The following is a 22,839-nucleotide window of genomic DNA, read 5'->3' on the forward strand; positions in this document are numbered from 1 at the left end:
ACACACGCTGTTCCCACAGCCACCAGTGTGCTTCCACCCCAACCCTTGACCTAATTCCCCTAATCCTCGAGCGCCCAGCTCAAGCGTCTCTTGCTCCAAGGAGCCTTCCTGATTCCTCATGTAAGACGCTGTCATGGCTCCTCACACTCCTTCAGATCACTCATCACAATTCTAATTAGACACAGAATTGAGAAAGCCATTGTTTAATGTCTGCATCCCCATCAGAATGGCAGTGCCCTGCGGGCAGGGTTCTTGTCTGGCTGCATCTCCATGGTAGCCCCAGGACCCTGGCTTTAGGAGCACTCATGCAATCTTGCTGACTGACGGACAAATGGAGTCTTCAGTACCACCACCATCCACGCCAGCGACGATCCACCAAGTCGTGCTGCAGTAACAAACAACCCCAGGATTTCAGGGGCTTAAATAACAAAGGTCTACTTCTTGTTCATGCTATGAGTTCGTCACAGATCATCTGGGTCCTTGGCCTCTCCCTCTGAGACTCAGGTTGACAGAGCAGCCATTATCTGGAGCATTGCTGATCACTGTGGCAGAGGAAAAGAGAGAATGGTGAATCGCACAGGGGCCCTTAAAGCTTCTGCCTAGTGATCACAAGATCCACATCCACTCGACCTCACTGGCCAAAGCCGGTCACGCAATCGCCTCTATGCTCAGGGGCTGGGCAAGTACAATCCTACCCCGTGCCCAGGAGAAATGGAAATATTTGACAGGCTGCACTAATGACTGCCACACCATTCATTCAGTCCCTGATGCCACCAGGCCTGGCCCAGTGTTGGTACTGGGCGTAGACGTGAATCCCAGACAGTGCTCTCTGAGCCGTCCAACGTGGTGACCACATGGGACTGTTGAGCACTTGAAATGTGGCTCGTCTAAATTTGCATGTGCTCTAAGTGTCGGATGCACACCCAATTTCAGAGACCTCCCATGACAAAAAGAATTTAAAATGTCTCACTCACTATCTTTAATTTTGATTACATATTGAAATGATGATATTTGGGATCTGTTGGGTTAAGTAAAAGAAGTTATTAAATTTAATTTCACCTGTTCCTTTTGACCTCATTTAATGTGGTTACTAGAAAATTTTAAATTATATCTGTGGCTCGCCTTTGTGGCTCACATTATCTTTCTATTGGACGGCACTGCTCTGGAACCTCTGAGCCCATCTAGGATGTGGCCCTGAGCAGGACTGAGCTTGCAAATGAAGTCAAGTGGGAGGGAGCCGAGAACGAAGGAGCCAGCGGGTGGGGTGGTCCAGCCACAACATCTCTCCCTCACAAAACCTCACTAGCCCTCCCTGATGATGAAGCCACTGCTCCAGCCCCAGGCAGGGACCCCAATCCCTGGTCTGCCTGGGGGCCCCCTTGCTGTTTAATGCAGGCAAGCCATGGGGTGTGGCACGGAGCATCGCTGCCACAGTCTGATGCCCAAGGAGCTGCAGCCAAGAAGGCTCTCTCGCCTGCAGAGAAGTGTTAATAAATATTTACCGAGCCCTTTGACAGTGCCAAGGAAGAATACAAATCAGCCCCAACGGGCGCCAAGAGAGCCTCCGCCGGGGGCTGGCAGCCAGAGGGGCTGGCCGCAGGGCCAGGCAGCCTACCAACCCTCGCCTGCCGGCACCTACCCCAGAGGGGCCCAGACAGCACTGTTTACAGAAGCTGTGAAATAGGACAATCTCTCACTATTGATTTTGTGCCTCTCCCTGTGATCGCCGCCCTGGATAACTCACAGGGTATGGATTTTTCTATAAACTCCCAAATTAATATCTGCAGCGGGAGGGGATATATTGCTGCTGGATGTGGCCAAGCCTCCTGGCTCCCCTGGGCTGGAGATGGGAGGACACACCCCCTGTGGCTGCCCCTCCTGGGCTAGGGGCCCCAGCCTCGCCTCTGCTTTGTAGCAGTCAGAAAGCTGGGGACACGGAAGCTAACCTGCCGGCCTCCCCCCACCTGCCCCGGAACTCCCGGTGTTCTCTGTGTTTGAACGAGCTTGTGCCCACAGGAGTGTTGCCTCCTCCGTACCCTACATTCATTAAGAAGAGACTCTCCAGAAATGGCAAGGAAAGAGCAATATCGCTAGATTCAGTGGACTTGGGTTCACTTCCAGCTCCACCACCAACCTGCTGTGTGACCTTGGAAAGTTACTTAACCTCTCTGTGCCTCTGTTTCCCAATCAGCACACTGAGGGTAATATAATCTTAGCCTTCCAGGGTTGTTGTGAGGATTGTTTACGTTCCCAGCAAATGTGAAACAATGTAATTTCCACTTGGGTAAGAGCTATAGAGGAAATAAGCAGGGTGCTGATCTAAAGAATAACTTGGGGAGGTCACTCGAGGTAGGGTTAGCAGGGAGGGTCTCTCTGAAGAGGTGACATTGAGCTTAGAAGGGTGAGAAGGAGCCGGGCAAAGAGTAGCGGATGAACATTCCAGGCAGAGGGAACAGCAAGTACGAAAGCCCAGAGGAGGGAAGAATAAAGGAGATGTGGGCATGTGCACAGCACACTTCCCTGTAGGGAGCAGGAGCCCAGGGTTGTGAAGTTCCCTCTTGCTTCAAGGGAAGGGACCTTTGTTAGGGCAGTGGCTGAGGGGGAGGGGCTGGACAGCGGAGAGGGGGCATCCAGCGCGGCTGCCCTCTGGCTCCTCTCTCCTGGGTTTAGCCGCGGACCTGCTGGGAGCCCCATCTCCTGGTTGGGGGAATGGAGAGGCAAGGCGCTGTCCTGGGAGATGGAGAAGAGCGGGGTGGATGGCAGGGGAGGACAGGTGAGATGAGGCGAGAAGATGGAGGCGGCCAGGGTGTGTGTCCGCCAGCCAAGCGCTCCCAGGGCCGCCAGCAGAGCGGGGAGCAGACACATTCGTGAAAAATGAATAAACTCCCCCAGCTGGAGCCAAGCAAACGTCTGCTGCAGACGCGGCTAATCCAATTGTCTTTAATAAAACTGCTAATTGGGCCTGGGAGTCTCCGCGGGGCCTGGCCACGCCAGCAGGCTGCTTAACTGCTCCCCAGTTTCTGCCCACCCGAGGGCCCTCCTCTGCTTCCGTGAGTTAATTCAACCCACGCTTTAGGGCACACAGGCGGAGGGCAAGTCGGGGCCAGAGGAGTTCTCTGACTTGGGCAGGCAGGAGTGCGGCTGGGGCGAGGTGAGACCGCGAGTGTCGCTGGAGCGGGACGTGGTGAAGGATGCGGGCTCTGGAGCCAGGCTGTCTGAGTTCCCATCTCAGCTCTCCACAGCCCCACACCAATTCCTCACCCTCGGGTCTCAGCTTGCTCATCTGTGAAATGGAGATGATAATGACTGTGCAAGCTTTAAGCTGCTATGTGAGGACTCGAAGAGGTGATTCACGGAAAGCGCTCAATGGCCGTGAGCACGTACTCTCAGCCTGCACTGCTGGCCCTGCCGGGGCCTGGCCTTGGACCTCGGTTCTCTTATCAAGTGCTTTATGCCTTTTCTGCCAGGCCTGAACCAGCCCGCTGGATCGCACCCCTTCAACCGGCAGCGTTCGTGCCCGGGGCCTTGTGGGGGCTGGATCCCGCTCCCAGTGGCCCACGGCAGTCCCAAGACAAGCCACATCCCCATCCTCCCCACCTTCCCAGACCAGGGGCCACGACTACATCAGGTGCTGTCGCTGCTTCAGCCTCCTCCGTCAAACTGGTTCCCCCAGCCCCTGCACCGGGCCCGGCCTGGGCCCTCAAGCCCCTGCGCTGCCAGCCTCTCCGCCTACCGTCTCCCCTTGCCCATCACATGTGGGAGAGTGCATCCCACGTGTCCAGGCCCAAGACTGTTCCTCCCGGAGGAGGCAGTGCCTGGCTAAGCCTGAGGCAGGTGCAGAAGCCGGTGGGGCAGGTGACATGCTGCAGGGGTGGGGACAGTGAGCACTGTGGCAGTGGGAGGGGTCGCTGTGTGAAGCCGCCACCAACAGTTTGATATTCCTGGAGCTGAAGGCCGATGGCGGGGCGTCAACAGCATTTGGGGGGCCCGTTAAAGTCACAGGGAGGGAAGAGGGGAAGGGCTGGGCAGAGCCCTGAAGACAAGAGGGGTGCTGAGGAGGAGAGGGTGGGGGAGGGGCTCGGGGGCGGGGTGGAGACAGGCAGGTGAACCGATGCTCACTGAGCCATTAACTAGTGAGCAGACAGTAAGCTGGACGGTCGGCTGAGGGGGAGAGTCGGGCACAGGGCGGGGTCCACGGAGCACAGTGAGGGGACCAGGGATCAGGACTCACCACAGACAAGGAAGGCTGCTGCTCACCCCTGTGGCCCCCCTGAGACTTGGGACCACAAATCCGCAGGGAGCCACGGGGTGTGGCCGGTGGTCTTGTCCAGGTGGCAGAGCCTCTGAGTAAAAGGATGGAAAAGAAGGAGGGAGGAATCCTCGCAGGCTGGTCCTACCAGGCCGGCGTGACACTGGCAAGGGGTAAGGGTGGGGCCGGTGGTGTAGGCAGCTTCCCCCAAGGGCTCAGGCTGAGGGGGCTGCGGGAAAGGCAGAAGAGGAAACAGAATCGAGAGCCACCATGTAGACCTACTAAGCGCCAGGCACTGGGCTAAGCGCTTGATGCCTATTAACCCACTCAGTGCTCACAGCAACCCTGCAAGGCGGGTGTCAGTAAACCCGCCAGGAAGTGGAGGCCCCGAGGGATTAAGTGACTTTCCTGGGATCACACAGCTCACTCCTTCCACTGCGTAACTTGAGAGGACCGGAGGTTGCAGACAGAGAGAGGGATGGGGCAGGTAAGGTTGCAAAGCTGCATCCGTGTCGAGTGATGGGAAGGTCCAGGGTGAGGCACCCAGGGTGCTGGGCAGCCTGTCCATGTGGCCACTGAGACCGCGGGACGGTGGCAGGACCGGGGGTGAGTCAGATGCCAAAGTCCTCATGAGATCTCCCTCCCTCCCTCCCTCTTTCCTTCCTTCCTTCCTTCCTCTCATTCATTCCTTCTGTCAATAACCCAGTATTTATTGAGCACTGGGTTCTAGCTGTGAACTAGATAAATTGGCCCCTCCCCTTGAGGGACTTACATTTTGGAGAGGAGAGAGGATTAAAAAAGCCAATAAATAAATTAATTCCAGCTAGTGACAAGATCGTGAAGAAAATGAGAAAGTGATTGGACCGAGTTCCCAGGGAAGGTCTCCCTGCACGGGAACCTGGTGACGGGAAACAGCCAGCCACCTAGGGCTCTGGGGGGAGAGCATGCAGGCAGAGGACACAGGCAGGAGAGCGTGGCTGAGTGGAGGACAGCCGGCGGGTTAGAGGTGCAGCAAGAAGGTTTGGCGTGGCCGGAGCGCGGTGAGGGGCGGCGGGAAGGGGTGGGCTTCCGAGGTGGTCAAGGGGAGCTTGAAGGGCCTCGAAGAGGCTGGAATCTATTCTAGTTACAACGGGAATCCACCACTTTAATCTGGGGGAAATACGTACCTTGACTCCCATTTTAAGAAATCCACTCCAGCTGCTGTGTGGACGATGGACCGTAGGCGGCGAGAAGAGGAAGGAGAGTGGGCAGTGGGGAGATTTGGGTCTTGTCCAGAGGAGAGAGAGATGCTGCTGGCCCGGACAAGGGGCAGGGTGCAAGGAGGAGATGATGGCAAGCTGGGGAGGTACGTGAACAGAGAGGGGTCCCCGGGAAGCTGGCAGTTCCAACATCTGCCTGTGTGCTCTGTGTTTATGTCCACCATCAGTGATATTTATATTTAGTGAGCACCTATTAGGAGCCGGATGTGCCCTGGGTGATGGGGATACAGCAGTAAACCAGAGACAAAACTCCCCGCCCCCAGGGAGCTTCTCTTCTCGAGGAGGGAGCCAGACAAGCAGCACGTCCAGAGGCTGTCAGGTGGTGGTGGGTGCTGGGGAGGAAAGGAATGCAGGGAGGCAGGATGGGGAGTGGGAGCGGGGAGAGGTGGTCATTTTAGATCCGGTGGCTGGGAAAGGCCTCACAGAGATGGTGACACAGGATGAAGATCTGCCTCAGCCAAAGGAGACCCGGGGAAGGGCATTCCAGCCAGAGGGAACAGCAGGTGCAAAGGCCCTGAGGTGCGAACGAATTTGGCATGTTTGAGGAAACGTGAGGAGGTCAGTATGGCTGGAGCAGCATGAGCAAGGGGCAGAAGAGGGAATGAAGTCACAGAGGCGATGGTGTCTCGTGGAACCCCCTCTACGACCCTACAAGGAACTTAGAGTCAGCCCCACTTCACAGATGAGGCATGGGAGGAGTGGAAGGGTGAAGCGGTGGCCCCTGGTCAGGTGGCAGTGGCCCTCAGAGTCCGGATTTAAACCTGGGCCAGTTCTGAAGCCAGTGAACTTAATGAGTAAACGCTACCGCCATCGCTGGCTGTCATAAAACAGGGAGGGACAAGATGGAGGATGCCTCCCAGCCACCCAGCACTGCAGAATATCAGCCAGCTGCTATCATTCCAATATTAGCCCCATTTTATAGATGAGGAGACTGAGGCAGAGAGCGTTTAAGACAGTTGGCTGAGGCCGTGCTGCTAGAGTGGCAGAGCTAGGCTTCAATCCCAGATCTGAGTCCAGCGCGACGCTCACCCCAGCTACTGCAGTTGGTCCCTGAGCTTGGACAAGGGTGGCCCACAGCCCAGGAAGAGGGAGCTAGTAGGAACAGAATGAAGCCCAGACTCCAGCCTGTTGGGGTACGGCCTGGGCCTCCATCTGTCCATCCATCCGTCCATGTATCCATCCATCCGTCCATCTATCCATCCAGCCTCCTACCCACCACATTTGCTGGCTCTGTACTGGGAATCTGCTACTGGGCCACAAGCAGATGACTTCCCTCCAGCTCTGTGGCTGGCGTTAGGGCTGACCCCTTGGGTCACCTCCCAGCCATACTCTACGCTCCAGAACCAGCCAGGCAGCCCCACCCACCAGCTGCCCATCAGAATGACACATCCTGGGACTTCTTGTCATTTCCCATCCAAGATTCCATTACGAGCTGTGATTGTTGAAGTAATAGACAGATAACGGATCTGTCCAGGCCCTGCCTGGTACACCGGGCAGCTGCCAGGTTTTTCCCCTTAGCCACAGGGCTTGACGGACGGTAATGGATTTCATACTGATACGGGAGCCTGCGGCGGATAATTCCATGATAACGGTTTATCAGGCACTGACGTGAGGTAATGGGTAATCACCAGGCAGAAAGCAAACCCCAGGGAGCCCTGGCCTCTGCCCAGCCCAGCCCCATTTTTGTTGTGCCAACTGCCACCTTTCCGGCTCACAGGCCACCTCCCCTCTGTGTTCTGGAGGACAGCAGAGCACGGGTCGACAGGGCCTGGTGCATCCAGGCCCGGGGTCCTCGGGACTCTTTGTAGAGGAGATTCTCGTGGGTGACACCCTCCCAGCAAGCCCCAGCCACATTCCTTCCCCCGGGATTTGAAGCGAACTTGAGAGAAGAACAAATGGGGGCTTCAAGGACCAGGCAACCCAGGTTCCAGTCTTCCTGCCACACAGAGCCCCGCCTCCTAGTTCAGGCTATCAAAGGGGAGCCAAACCCGAGCGGGACTATGGCCACGGTCTGCGTGCCCTGGGGATTAGCCAAACTCTCTGCAACCTGGACACTCCCTCCCTTGCTGCTTGGGGCTCAGGGGCCGCGAGGGCCCACTGCCGCCACCTCGATGGCCCCCACACCCCATCCACACCTTTGCACACGCTGGAGTGCGCCATCTTTTTCTAGCCAGGGCTGCCCTGATAGAGCCTGTCTTTTCCAAATCTGTAGACAAAGCAAACAAAAAAATGAAATGCATGGATACAGTTTCCCCCGCTTTAGAGTTTTCTCCCTTTTAATTATTTTGTAAACATCCAAACCCTCCTTGTTTCCTTGTGTCTACTCAAAGAGAATGAAACAAACAACGGAGGAGTAAATGATCTTAGAAAACTTACTTGGGCTCCTCATGCTCTGAGGCACCTGGGTTTCCTTGTGTGTTTCCCCGTTTGTTTCCTCTGCGCAGCTGGGATTGTCCAGTGTTTTTTTAGAGAACGTGCCCCTCATTACCTTTAACATTTCTAAGCTGCTCCAACGAACAAGTCCTGAATTATAACTTGTGCAATGTCCCAGTCCCCTCAACAGAGTTCCAGTTGTTCGAATGTGAGCAGTTATATGGATTCCCAAGACCCTCCCCACCGACGACCAGGTCTGGGATCCCAGATCTGAGGACAGGGAGGCGGGAGTGCTCCAGCCACTGGCGGTAAGTCCCAGCCACAGAGAAGAGGGTGCCCAGGAGTTAAAGAGGGTCCCTTCTAAAGAGCAGAGGAGGAGCCCGGAAGAGCCGCCTGGGTCCTGGGGGGAGGTGAGGGTCGTAGGGCTGGGGACCAGTGCCCAGAGGAGGGTGGGGGCTGCACTGGTCTTGAATGGATAGAAAGGACGCCCCGCTGTGAAGGCGCCACCCAGGGGTTATTAAATACACCTTCCTGGGTGCTGTACAACCAAGGCCCGACTGAACGCTCATGCCCTCCCAGGAAGGGAGCTTATTATTGTTATCATCTTCATCCTTCTCTCATAGATGGGGAAACTGAGGCACAGTGATGTTAGGTAATCTGTCCACAGTCACACAGTCACAGAGGTGGAGCCGGGACTCACCCAGGCAGTCTGGCCCCAGAGCTCGCGCTCCAACCAGGACACCATGCTGCTTCTCTCAACCAAGCTGGGGGCACCCAAGCTCAGAGCGGAGAACACACCAGGGCTGAGCCCGGGGGCCAGGAAGCAGGTGCTGAGCTGGGTCTGGAGGATGGCTGAGGCGAGAAGGGAAGGTGGTCCAGAACTCGGAGAGGTATGAGCAAACGGCTGAGAACAAAATGCATGTTGGAACAGCAAGAGGGAGCCTGGGGCACCAAACCTCGAGGCCAGGCTGGGGTATCTGGACCTCACCTTGCCAGGGTAAGGGAGCATGGCGGGCTTCTAGCTTACGCCAGAACAGGGTTCGAGGAAGGTGGGTCTGCTGGCCCGTGAAGCCAGGATCAGGGGGAACTGCTCAGTTAGGAAGCCATCAGGGGTCTGCAGGTCTGAAGTGTGGAGGCCCCCAGCTGTCAGATGAGCCAGGAGGGGCAACAGCAGGCCAGGCAGCCAGGCAGGGCACAGGGCTCAGCCTCGCCAGGTGGGATCAGAAAAGCCAAGATGCCCTGTATGCCTAGAAGACAGCAGCCTGAGGCTCAGCTGGGCTGAACATGGCCCTGCCCAGCCTGCAGGCCCAGGTTCCTGACAACCTGGGGCAGTGATGGGTGCGGCCGGCTCGTGCAGCTTCCACATGTGCTGTGGGCACCACCTCCCAACTCCACATCCAGTGAAGTCAGTAGGTACCTTCAAGTGGGCTGCGGTGCACACAATTACTGAAATCAGCAAACGCCACAGATCAGGGCTTGTTGAACCCTCTGAAGAGCCAGTTATTAAATCTCTGCCAGCGCAGACCTGGTGGGGAGGCTGGGGGAGATGACAGACGCCTGTGCAGGGTCAGTGAGCGCAGCAAGGAAGGAGTGGGCAAATCCCAGGGCCCAAGCTCTCCACCAGGACTGTCTTCATTCATCGTGGAGGCGATGCTTGAGCCCAGACTTCATTCATTCATTCAACACACGTTTAGCACAAAGCTGGGCACTGAGGAGACAGATCAAGTGCCAGGGGAGCCCCGGATGAGGGAGCCATGCAGCCTGTGGTGGGTGAGGACAAGGGGAGGGGACCCCCAAGCTGACTCGGAATGCAACCTGCTGCGGAGGGCGAAGAGGCTGGGGGCAGCATTCCAGGCAGAGAGAGTTCTGCTCCCCAGGCTGCAGCCAGCGCCGCCCTTCTAAAATGCAACCTCATCTAGCAGTCGTGCCTAAAGCTGTCAGGCTTCCCGTACCTCTGGGGACCCAAGACCCGGACGACGCCCTTCCTCCTTCTCCACCTCCTCTTGGCCTGACCTGCTCCCGGTCCCCAGACACACAGGCCTTCTTTCCTGTGCACAGAAGTGCCATGCTCCCTCACCGCAGGGCCTCAGCACACAGCCTTCCCTCCGCTTGGAGTGTCACACACATTCATGTGCACACACACTCAAACTCATCCTCACCTGGCTGACTCCCCATCACCCTTCAAATCTCAGCTCAAATGCCATTTCCTCGGGAGCCTCCCAGACCGCTCTGGGCCCTTCCCACAACCACATCAAGCCCCCACACTCTGCAGGTTTCTCTCTGAGCGCATCTCATAGTCTCTAAATATTCGTTTGTGTGATTATCTGACCAGCATTGTTGCCCACCTCTAAACAAACACTGCCCGAGACGGAGCCTTTGCCTCCTTTGTGGCTAGAACAACAGTGCCCGGCACACAGTGAGCCCTCAGTAATTGTTTGATGGACGTGTGGATGCGTGAACGAATGAACGGAGAGGCAGGCACAGGTGAAGGTGGGAGGCATGTGATGGCACCACAGGTGGGTCCCTGCGGCTGGAGCCCCCGATGCAGGGTGGGGGAAGGATGCCCAGGTCTGTCCTGTGTTGGGGAGAGGCAGAGTGAACTCTCCCCACCCCCGTGCCTGCCCTTTAACCCTTGAGGGCTCAGCACAGGGGGGTGAAGGGCTGGGATGGACAGACAGATGGACTGGGACTAGCCAGGTAGCCTCAGAGAGGCCTGCCGCTAAGCTAGAAGCAGCTCCATCCCCCTCCCCCCCCCCGCCGCCCCACAGCAATCCTGGCGGGCTGAGCCCCAGGGCTAATTAAACTGGGTTTGCTCAGCCAGGCCCTGAAGGGGCCCAGCTCCAAGCACTCCAGATGGGCTTTATTTGTCAATTTGAAAACTAATCTCTGACTATTTAAACAGCAGCTTATCCAGGCCCAGACCAGGATTAGCATTTGGCACCTTGGCTGAAGAGGATGGGCGGCACTCCCCGGGTACGAGGGAAGAATTTGAGGGTGGATTTCCATCCAGAAAGAGGAAGGGCCCGGAGCGCCCCTAACCCTCCAAGCCCGGGGCCTGGCCAACAGCTGGCTCCACGGAGCCCTTCTCTCCCTCCCCACATCCTTCTGGTCTCACGGATGTTCCCCCACCTCAGGTCCCAGAGAGCTTGTGATTGTCTCTGCCCTCACCTGGGGAGGCAAAGAGGGCAGCTAGGTGCCATCTCAGCTCACCCCTTGGCAGCCCCAGCCTCGCTCCAGAGGAGTTTGTAAAACCATGGTCTGGGGGCCCCGGGGAGGCCCACATGTCCCTTGATTATTCCCTGGGGTCTGTTACCCTTGACTCTTAGCCCCTGGGAGCACGTCCCATAGGTCGGATGGTCTCTCGGAAACAGGCAGACCCTGTGCAAAACCGTGGGCTGGCCTCTCCTGTTCAGCTCTCAGTTGGGGTGTCGTCCCTGCTCTCCTTCCCAGCGAGGCTCCCGCCTCCACCTCTGGAATTCACTAAAAATGATCACGGAGCCTCTGTCATGGACCTGGCACTGAACGAGGCCCTGAGAATCCAGGGGTGATCGAGAGACTTGGTTCCAGCCGCTCTGGGGGTGTCACCTCCCAGGGGAGGTAGGCACTGGCAGATGATTCTGCAGTTCCAGGTGTGGCGTGAAGGAACAGCGAGGGCTGATCGTGCGTGCAGTGGGCTCTGGCGGAGCTCCACGTGGCCAAACGCAATGGTCCATTCTCAGGCCTCATCTTGACCTCTCGGCAGCATTTGACCCAGACAATCACTCCACTCTTATCCCCCCAAAATCTGCTCCATTTCCTTGTGGGACCTCATGCTCGCCCAGTTTCTTCCCATCTGGCCTCCCCCACTCTGCGCCCCTACCTCTGAAGCAGGTTGAATGGTGGCCCCCAAAAGCATGTGCTCCAGGACCTATGATTATGACCTTATTTGGAAAAGGGGTCTTTGCAGATGTAATTAAGTTAAGGATCTAAGATGAGATCATCTTGGATTACCTAGAGGGCCCTAAATCCAAGGACAAATGTCCTTAAAAGAGACAGAGGAGATGACGTGGGGAGAGAAGAGGAGGCCATGCAAAGACAGAGGCAGATATTGGGGTGACACAGCTGCAAGCCAAGGGACAGCGGGGGCCCCCAGAAGCTGTAAGAGGCGAGGAAGGATTTTCCCCGAGACCCTCTGGAAGAAGCGTGGCCCCACAGATGCCTTGATTTCGGACTTGTGCCTCTAGAACTGTGGGAGAATGAGAAGCCATCCGGGATGACAGCTCTAGGAAACTGACAGAAGTCCCCTGCTAGTCCTGACCTCTCAGCCCGGACCCTGCACCTCTCCTCTCCTCGCTCCACCGTCTCTCCCTCGGTGATCTCACCCAGGGACGTGGCCTTAGACGCCCTCTATAAACTGAGGATGCTGTATGTGCGTCCAGCCCTAACACTGTCTCTGAACTTCAAACTCGTATATGCGGCACCTACTGGACATCTCCATTGGCCTGAGGCATCCCGAATTTTATAGACTCAAGAAAACTCTTGGGCTTCCCCCCTGACCCATCTTCCCGAGTCTTCTGCATCTCGGTAAGCCCTACTCAGTTGCTCAGGCCAGAACTGTTGCCCGCTTTCTTCCCACCCCATATCTAGTTTGTTGGCAAATCCTGCTGGCTCTACCTTGAAACTGTATCCAGAATGCAGCCCCCTGCCCCCACCTCGACAGCTACTGTCCTGTACCTTGTCTGCCCAGACCACTGGCCTGGCCCTGTGGTCTCCAGGCTTCCACACTCTGCCACCCACAGTCCCTTATCTGCACAGCAACCAGAGATGGCCTGCACAAGCGGGAATCAGATCACATCGCCCCTGCTTGACGCCCTCAAGGGCTTCTCATTGCAAAACCGAATAAAATCGCAAGTCCCTCCTGGGACGCACGAAGCCCCCTCTGACCTGCGTCCTATCTGTACCTGTGACCTCACCACCTGCCGCTCCCCTCACTCCCAGCTCTCCACCCACCCTGGGCTCCTCCAAGCCCACTCCTCCCACCCACGCTTGCTGCTCCCTCTGCCCGGAACTCACCCTGCTTAGATCTCCAAATGGCTCACACCTCCATTTTATTCAAGTTTGTGCTCACATGCAACCTCCCAAGAGAGCCATATTCTGACCATCAATCTGAAATTCCTCATCCCTTTCTTTAGGCATTCATTAAGCCTCGTGTCCCACCCACCCGCCTCCGCTCCCAGGGAAAATAGAAGCTCCACCTGGTCCCATTCACTGCTGGCCTCTATAAAAGTGGCTGGCATGTATTAGGGGATCAATAAATATTTGTTGAACCATTGAAGGCAGAGGAGATATGGTCTCCCTGAGAACGTGATATAGAAGCTGAGGCCGGGGAAATGAGAAAGGGATAGCAAGGCAAAGATGTGGAGGGTGGAAAGAGCTTTCTACACAGACAAAACAGCATGTGCAAAGGTCCTGATGCAAAAACTGCTGGCACGTTCCAGAAACACAGCAGGCCAGTGTGGCTGGGATGCAGTGAGCTAACCAGGAAAACATGGCATCCACCCCACTTAATCAGCCTCAGCCTGTAGCCCTCCAGCCCCCTGTGCTGACCAGTGGGGGCCTCGGGAAATCTGGAGTTTCCGTCCTGCTCAGGCGTCTCCAGTGGTGGAAGAACCACTGGACTGAAGTCCAGAGAACTCACTCCCTTCATGTGTGACCTGTCCTCTCTGGACCTCAGTTTCCCCACTTAGACCATTAAGAGTTGGGGCCTTCCAGCCAAGACAGTCAAGTTCTATGCTCCTTCCCCAGAGGAGAGAGGTTTTACCATCATCCAGGCTGAGTCTCAGCAAACCCACTATCACTGGGGCTCTTTTGTTGCAAATGACAGAAACTCCCACCCAAACTGCCTTAAGCAGATAGAAAATACATTGGTTCATGTGGCTGAAGAGTTGAGTAAATCTGATAAAGCTTCAGCTAGGGTTTGATCCAGGTCTCAAATAATTGTCCAGGTTCTTTCTTCTTCTGCCTCTCCCTCTCTCTATACATGTATTTCTATCTAGTTCCACTTTCCCACTGATAGCTTCTCTTCCAGGCTTCTTGTGGTTTCAAGATGGCTACAGCAATTCCAATCCCTGTATCCTCTCGGATAAAAGGAAGTGTGGTTGGAGAGGAAAGGACAAGGTGGGGAGTACTGAGGGATGAGGATACAGAATAGGCAGGATCAGATCATGCAGGACTTCACCCTGAGGGCAATGGAGAGCCATGGAACGTTTTCAGCAGCGGGATGACAATGACCTGACTACAGCTGAGTTTCCCAAGGCCACCATCAGCGTTGACCTGGGCTGACTCTGCCCGCCACCCGCCCCGGGCCTGCAGCCCTCACTTGCAGGTTTTTCTTCTGACTGTGCTGCTGCCCGGGTCTTCCCAGACCTCTGCCAGGGTCCACACGCCAGCTCAGGACAGAGCTGCCATGCAGGCTCGAGGCCTGGAGTGCAGGCCTGGAAGACGAGGAAAGAGGGAGAGAAGGAGAGAGGAGGCTGCGAGGGAGATGGGCTCAGATGGCCGAGCAATTCTATCCTGGTGGCCACTCTTGGTGGGCTGGAGGCTGAGGGGCAATTCGCTGGTTGCTGAGTGTGCTGAAGTGAGGGGGTCGCAGGGAGAAGAGAAGCACGTAGAGAAAGGTGGAGAGGCCCATGGGAGCAGTTAAAGGCCAGGGCTGTAGAGATGGACAGACTCGCTCTCTGTAGTAGATTTAGATGAGACGGCAGTAAATTCTCTGACACGCCTCCCATCTAAGTGCCCCCCTCCCCTTGCACTGGGGTGAGCTCTGTGATGGATTTGACCAACAGAACACACTGGAAGTTTCCCGACCTAGCCCTGAAGAGACCGGCAGCTTCACTTCCCGCCTCCAGGAACACTCGCTCTTGGAGCCCTGAGCTGCCACGTAAGGAGTCCAATGGCCCAGCTTGGAGAGACCCCATGGGGAGGCCCTGAAACCCCAGAGACAGGAGGGGGATCCAGTTGGGCCCACCAAGGCACCAAGCACACGAGAAAAGCCGTCGTGGGCCCTCCAGACCAGTCCAGCAATCAGCCGAATACCACTGAGGGACCCCGGCCGATGCCACGTGGAGCAGAAGGACCGCCCAGCCGAGCCCCACCTGAAGGCTCACCCACATGTGGTGAGATATCACAGATCGGTGGTTGTTTTAAGCCACTAACTTTGCAAGAGCCTTTTACCCAGAAACAAGTAGCCAGAAAGGCCCCACCATTTTTGTGACCTTGGGTAAGTGACAATCGTCTATAAAATGAGGACAAGGAGGAGCCAGCCTGGTGGTGTAGTGGTTAAGTTTGTGCACTCTGCTTCAGTGGCCCAGGGTTTGTGGGTTTGGATCCCTGGCAAGGACCTACACACTGCTCATCAAGCCATGCTGTGGCGGCATCCCACATACAAAATGGAGGAAGACTGGCACAGATGTTAGCTCAGGGCCAATCTTGCTCACCAAAAAAATGAAAAATGAGGATAATGAGAATGACTACCTCATAGGTCTACTGTAATAATTAAAGAGGTGATGAAGGGACAGCAGTTAGCACGGGGTCTGACACAGAGTTAGTACCTGGCAAAGCACATCTATTATTCTTATTTTAATATTGTTATTATTATTGAAGGATGTGGGAACAGAACAGCCAGCAGGATAGGCCGTAAGCCTGTATGCACTTGGCAGTCTCCCTAGGAGTGTCATTTGCATGGTGGGTAAGAGCACAGATTCTGGAAGCAAATGGTCTGGGTTTGAATCCTTGCCTTGCCGCCTCTTAGCTGTGTGACCATTAGTAAGTTCTTAACCTCTCTGGGCTTTGGTTTCTTCATTGGTAAATATGGGTAACTCTACCTACCTCATAGGATGGCTGGGAGGATAAAATGATTTACCAGACGTAGAGCATTTAGAACAGTGCCCGACACTGGTAAGGGCTCTCCAAATGTCAGTGGTTATTATTTTTAATTGTTTTGATTGTCTGGGATGAGGAGAGCCTGGGACTAGAGGAAGAAAGAATAATCAGCAGGAGGAAAGCAGAAGGGTCTCCTGCTGAAGAATCTGATGGTCGCACTGCCCAAGTGGACGCTCCGAGAGACTGTCCGGGCAATGGGGAACTCCTGGGGCCCTGGGGACAGACCCTGAGATGCTCTACACAGCTGCAGAAGCACACGGTCTTACCTTCCAACAAGCCGAGATGCGGGTTTGGAGACCCCCCCCTGCTGACACCAGCTGTGACACCTTAGAGACCCTGCACCACGGGCGGTGGGGAGAGAATGCACATAACCCAGCAGCTGTTGTGGACACTGTGGTGTGCTGCGCCAAGTCCACCTTCAAAACAAGACGCTCATTCCCCGACTGCTGGGAGTGTGGGCAGCTGACCGCTCGCAGCTGAGTGCCTCTCCTGAAGCTGGCCTCAGCCTGAGAGCCACCCGGCCCAAGGGCGAGTCCTCTCCCTGGAGGCAGGCCACGTTCAGCAAGATCAAAAGATCCAGTCCCTTTGCTGCAGGCAGGTCAACTCCGCAGGGGAGGATGGCCAGCCTGGCCCGGGTTGCCCAGGACTCTTTCAGTTTTAGCACTGAATGTCCCGCCCCCCAGGAAACCTCTAGATCCCAGGCAAACTGGGTCAGTTGGTCACTCTACTGCAGGTCCATCAGCTCCAGTGCTCCCGGGGAGCGAAGGCCTTTGTTGCAAGTGCCTCCCCATTCAACGCCTTCCTCTGCCAACCCAGCATCCTTCCTCTCCTCCCCATAAGCTTTCTCCACACAACTCCGCATCGCAGAGTGTGCCTCCAGGGGAACCCGACCTCAGCGAGCGCCTCCCCTGTGACATGTGCTGACACGCGCCTGCCCTCTTCAGTTCTCATCAGCAACACTGGAGATGGGCATTCCTGTCCCTCTGAGAAAACAGGCTCACAGATGCTACGGAACTTGTTCAAGTTCACGTGGCAAGTCCAAACCCTTTCCTCCGCCATGCAGTAAACCACAATGCCCTTGCCATCTAATTTTTTATTCCTCTATATATTTCTCTAATGGTGCTTTATTGGTTTTGGAAGTAAATCAAACCAGTGTGGGGATTAAATCCCTCTCTTTTGGCCAGGAAGAGCGAGAAAAACAAGAATTTTGCACCTGCCATGCAGAAGAGAGCGATGTGTCTGCCTGGTGTCGCCGGCAGGGGTGGAGCAGGCTGGGGAAGAGCAGCTGCGGGCTGGTAGCCAACTCTGCTTACCTGCAAGGCTCCTGTAAACTCAGATCCTTCTCCACGGCCTCCTGGATTGTGTTCCTTTCTTTGAAGAGAAGATGATGCTCTCAGCCTTCAGCCATAAATAAGCTCCCTGCTTTTCAATTTCTCCAAGAGGCAGCTGCCCTCACAGTTGCTGCTTGCTCGTGGGCTGTCCTTGCACTTGCCCTCTCATAAATGTCTCGCTCTCGTCTGCGGAAGGTCTAGGGCCAGCTTGCTCTCAGGGGCGGAGGGAAGTGCTTCTACCTCTGGGCCTCCCCTCCTGTCCCTTCTCCTCCGCCTTCCCCTCTGCTCACCCCATCTCCCTGCCTTCCTTTGATCTCCTCCCCTCCTCCCTGCCCCCTCTTCCCATCTTCCCATTCGCTGCGCTCCCTTCTCCTGCCCTTCCTTCTTTCCTCCTCTCTTCCCCTCTCCCCTCTCGGTTCCGGCCTTTCCTTCCTTCTTCGATCTGTATTATAGGAGGCCATAGCATCTTGGAAGGACCTGAGGCTTACGAATCAAGCTCACCTGGGTTCAAACCCCAGCTCTGGTCAGTTTTCTCACCTATAATATGGAACAAATGAGAACGAATTCTCAGGGTTATTGTGGAAATCCTATGCGATCGTGTAGGTGACAGTGCCTCTAGGATACAGCACATGGGAGGTGCACCATCTATTTTTATCCCGATCTCCCCAAGAGATATAACACAGATTGGAGTGTCCTCCGAGAGGGAGAAGGAGACGGATGAGGGAGATGACCCAGAAAGCCCCCGTTTCTCATTAGCACTTTGCAATTTGCTGAGAGTGAAGCTGCCCCCAGGACTCCACACCGCCCCCTCCCAGCTCCCGAACCCTTCTTCTGGGGTTGGGAGCGACGTCTGGCACGGGCTCCTCCAGCATGAGCCATCAAAGTGCCACCACACCATCTGGTCTGCCCACATCCTCGCACGGGATTTATTACGTATTCCCTTCCATTAGCATAAATAATATGGAGCTTGGGTTTCATGATGGTTTACATAATAAATAAAACAGGTCAATTGCCCACAAAACTAGTCTCTGTGAACAGTAACAGATTTAATTAGATTTATTTTACCCTGGGTTTTCTGGAGTGAGGCGGATGCCTCTCGTGCCAAGGATAAACTTCCCCATAAACTTCTGCTTCTGGGAAGGCAGCTCCCCATCCTCCAAGGAGATGAACCGAGGAGAGAAGAAGGGGGAGGGTGGGGGGAGAGAGAGGGAGGAGAGGGCAGAGACAGGAGGGGAAGGAGGAGGGAGACAGGGGGTGGCCCTGTATTAGCCCTCACCTTCCACCAGTCATCTGGTCCCTGCTCCTGCCTCCGTACCCGCCTGAACCGCTTGTTACGGACTGAATGTTTGCATCCCCCTAAAATTTATATGTTGAAGCTCTCCCCCTCAGTGTGATGGTGTTTGAAGATGGGGCCTTTGGGAGGTAACAGGGTTAGGGGAGTCGTGAGGGTGGAGCCCTCGTCATGGGATTAGTGGCCTTATAAGACGATGACCTTGCACGTGCCCCAGGGAAGGGCCGGGTAAGGACACAAAGAGAAGGTGGCCAGGAAGAGGGCTCGCATCCAAAACCGAATCAGCTTACACCTTGATCTTGAACTTCCTGGTTTCCAGAACTGTGAGAAATAAGCCTGTTGTCTAAGCCACCTTTTCTACTGGATTTGTTGTGGCAGCTCAAGCTGACTGAGACGCTGCCTGGCCACCTCGGACCGCACACCTCTGAGGGAATCGCTCTCCTGCTCTGAGTCCCTTTCTGCCTTTGCTTGCCCCAGAGCGAGACCAAGCAAGGTTGGCAAGGCCCCCCTCCCATTATTTCCCTTTACCTTGGCCTCCTCTCTCACCACCGCGCCCCACAGGCTGTCTGCACCTCGACCCTCCAGGCTCACATCACACATCACCTGAAGTTACTAAATGCTCTTTCCTCGCCCAGGTCTCCACACCTTTGCTCTATCTGGAACACCCCCTCCAGGCCCCTCCTGTCTCTATCAGTCATCCACCTTCCCTGCCAAGGCTCCCCTCCCCCTCCCCCCGGCTGGCCTAAGTGCCCATCTTCAGGGCAGCCTGTGACCTGCTGACTCAATCTGAGATCCTTGCACATGTGCCCCCACACACAGACCGGAAGCTCTCAGAAGGCAGTAACCGTGGGGCATCTCAACCTCCTGGGTCCAGACAGTGCCTGGCCCGCAGCTTCACTCTTCATCCAGAGCTCCGAGCAACCGACATCCAGTGGTTTTCAGTCCACGTATAGCAAATAAAGGACTCTCTCAAGGACTTCTGGCCTTCCTTGATCCTCTGCTCCAGCAGCGTCTCCACAGCCACCGAGTGACTGCTTAAGACACAATTTGATGAAATATTGAGAGGGTTACAATGTCCCTGCTGGTGGCGGACATCTGCGGGGTTGGCTCGGCGGCATCATGTGGTCACAGGATCCTGATTTTCCCTCGGGAAGCCCCCTCTCTCACACTCAGTCCCCTGATTTGGGTGGACAACACCTCCACGTTCCAGGAGTAGGTCTGTGGCCCAGGACTGGCCAGTCGAGGCACTGCGTCTCCCAGGCTTGGTGTCCGATTCGGGGACACCTGCTGGTCCCATGAGACTCAGCGTTGGATTTGTGTGTGGACCAAAGAGGAAAGAGATGTTTTCTTTTTGTGCAGATGGCTGAGCTGGCAGGATAGTAGCCTGGAGCTTCTAGGGGCCGGCACAGGGGAACAGCCGAGCTAGAGCTGAAGGGGGAGATAATGAGCCCTGATGACGTTGATTGAGTTCCGGATCCCACCCTGATGGAAGACACGTCCATCCTCCAGGCTTTTCCACTACAGGTGAGCCAATAAAACCCCCACCCACACTTGTTTAATCTTGAGAAGCCAGCTTGAGGGAGTTTCTGTCACTCCCGCCAAAAGAATTCTGACTGATGCCCTATGCTTTGGCACAGAAACTTCCTTTTTAGGAATTTGTCCTAAAGAAAAATAGTTTGAAACACAGACAGAGGTTTCTGTACAAAGTGTTGACTGATGTGCCTTCCGAGATCCACTCAGACCACAGCCCTTCTGGAAAGCCTTGCCCACCCCAGACTGAAGGAGGCGCTCCTGTCGCCCGCGTTCACGCCTTCTCCCCAGAACTCCACGCTGCAAACTGGACAACAGTAACCTCCTCAGCTGGACCTGCAAACGGAGGTCACACTCCCAGGAATTCCTAAATGGCAGTGCCTTGGACCGCCCACCCTCACCTACCCTGACAAGAGGCTCCCCATCTCTAAGTGGGTGCTGCCCCTACTTTCCTCGGGAGCATGCCCACCACCCTCTCCCCCCGAGCCCCTTCCGCAAACTGCCACCACCTCCTCTCACCCCTGCTGTGGGGTGCCAGCCTCCCTTCCGGCCCCTGCTCATTCCACCAAGGGTGCTGAGCGCAAGCAGAGCGCCTCCTTCCCTGTACCGCGCCTTCCCAAACCAGGAGGAGGCTCGTCCATCAGCCCCCAGCACATCAGAGGCCAGCCCGTGGTGTTTCATAGGCCCCACGAAAGTCTGAGGGTGATGGCAGGGAAGCGCCACGTGCAGAGACCTACAGCCTCTACCAGGCGGGGGTTTCTCTGAATCTACGGGCTCAGCACACACACTGGAGGTCCCTTAGTGAACATTTTCTGCCCAGCTTCCGCCTGCCTCCACAAGGCAGAGGCCAGCTCAGCCCAGTCCAGACCCAACTGACACAATGCCCAGAGGAGAAACGTGACTTTCCATCCCTCGGTTCAAGACCCACCGCCTCAGTCATTTCCTCTCCCAGGACCGGTCACTTCCTTGGATGATTGACAGGGGGACACTGAGCCCAGGAGAAGGGCCTTTCCCAAGGTCACACTCCAGCCAGGCCAAGCTGGAAGCTTGATCCAGGAAAGGAAGTGGCATACATGCAGGGCTAAGGGATTCACAGCCCCAACTGGAGGGGGGCCCTGTACCAGGGAGGGGACGGGTGACAGCAGGCCCTGCTCTAGCCCTGATTGGGTCCCGATGCTGCCACGGCCTCATGGCAGCCTCCAAGCCAAAGGTCAGCCCGCGGAGACCAGCGGGCCGCCTGCACACCCTGAGCAGACTGTGGGGTGGAAGGAAGTCACTGATTGTCCAGAGATTATTTCAGGAACGAGAGGAGGAGGCCAGGGGCGCATGCCCCACCCATCGGCTTCCTTTGGGGAGCTCATCTCTGCAGAACTATGCAGCTTTCCTAACCACAAATCTGCTAATTATTAATGTGCACTCTGCCTGCGGGGGCTGAAGGGGAGGGCAAGGAGAGTTTCGATTAAAGAGGAAATTGAGCAGAGTCAGGGCCCAAGGGCTGGCAAGCCTGGATAACAATCCCTTGCCCCACCCTTATCACACTCCTGGCCTCTCCTTGAGGCAAGGACAGGGGATGGAATGCCCCTGCCTGAACTTCAACCCTGTTTCCTCAGGCCCTGCCACTTCCTCAGGCTCGGTTGTCACCTGGCCTAGCCAGCTGGAGGCCTGAGTCTCCTTTGTCTGGGGGTCCCTCCCCCCAGTGGAGTTCTCTTTCAGGCCTCACTAAGGGTACCACACGTCATCTCTTAATGTGACACCCCTTGGACACTGTTCCTGGTGCCAGCACACCCTGTATGGTGAAGACTGGCCTTATTTGAAATTAGATAGAAAGATTACAACCAGTAGATCGAGAAGAACCAAGGGCGATCCAGCCTCTCTGATTGTGATTAACGCTAGGTTTAGATGGACATTTTTTTCATGCAAAACTAGAGTAGAGGGGAATCCAACAATATAGGCTATGAAATATATTGTAATATAAAACAGGGGTCATATCAGTCTGTACTCCTTATGAAAACAATTTACTAAAGGAAATGAAAGGCGTTTTCAGAAAGGCCCCAGCTTTTGTTTTCAATCATTTTTTAAAATTCACTCTCTGTTCTCTGTCCCTGTGGTCTTGCCTTTTCCAGAATGTCTCATAAGTGGAATGGAATAGTATGTAGCCTTCTTTAACTTAGTATAAGTTTTCAGGTCTCTTGGGTAAATACCTAGGGGTAGAATTGCTGGGTCATGTGAGGAGAGTATGTTTAACTTCATGAAAACTTGCTGAGCCATTTTCCGAAGGGGCTGTATCATTTTGCATTCCTACCACCAATGTATGAGAGTTCCGGTTTCTCTGCCTCCTTACTAGCACTTGGTATAGTCAGTTTTTTCACTTTGGCCATTCTAATAAGAGTATAGTAGCATATGGTTGTAGTTTTATAAGTTGACTCTTTAAAACAAGCCATAAAGAGTGAAGTGACAAAACTCCACTCAGTTGATTTTGGCCTTGGCCCCGTGATTAGCTCTGGCCGATGATATGTGGGTAGAAGGGACAATGTGTGAGTTCTGAGCCTCAGCCTTAAGAGTCATAGAGTGTTTCTTCTTGCCTCTCAGGGAGCTTTGACTTCCATCGTGAAAATAGCATGTCCTAGGTTGGCACTGGCCCAGAACAAGATATGAGTAGAGACACACTGGTCAACACGGGGGCCCACAGTCTGAGCAACAGCACCTCAGCCAACCTTCAGATTTGTGAGCGCAAAAATAAATACTCACTGTGCTTTATTGTAGTGTTTTGGGTGGATTGTTACACAGCATTATTGTGGCAGTAGCTGACTAAGACACTAAACAATCTAGAGATAACATCTTAAGTTTTCAATGAGCGTTAAGTGAATAAGCTCATTTCTATGTTCA

The 22,839-nt window shown here is 55.2% G+C and overlaps 1 long non-coding RNA gene across 1 annotated transcript; it reads right to left on the bottom strand.

Moving 5' to 3' along the window:
* Positions 1 to 187: 187 nt before the first annotated feature.
* LOC139079426 (uncharacterized) lies at positions 188 to 17,452 on the bottom strand. The gene is made up of 2 exons (XR_011533069.1): positions 17,115 to 17,452; positions 188 to 542 (listed from the first exon to the last, which is right to left on the bottom strand). It is a non-coding gene; the product is annotated as an uncharacterized lncRNA (long non-coding RNA).
* Between the last annotated feature and the right edge of the window lie 5,387 nt (positions 17,453 to 22,839).

This window comes from Equus przewalskii, chromosome 2 (genome assembly GCF_037783145.1).
Source record: "Equus przewalskii isolate Varuska chromosome 2, EquPr2, whole genome shotgun sequence".
NCBI classification, from domain to species: Eukaryota; Metazoa; Chordata; class Mammalia; order Perissodactyla; family Equidae; genus Equus; species Equus przewalskii.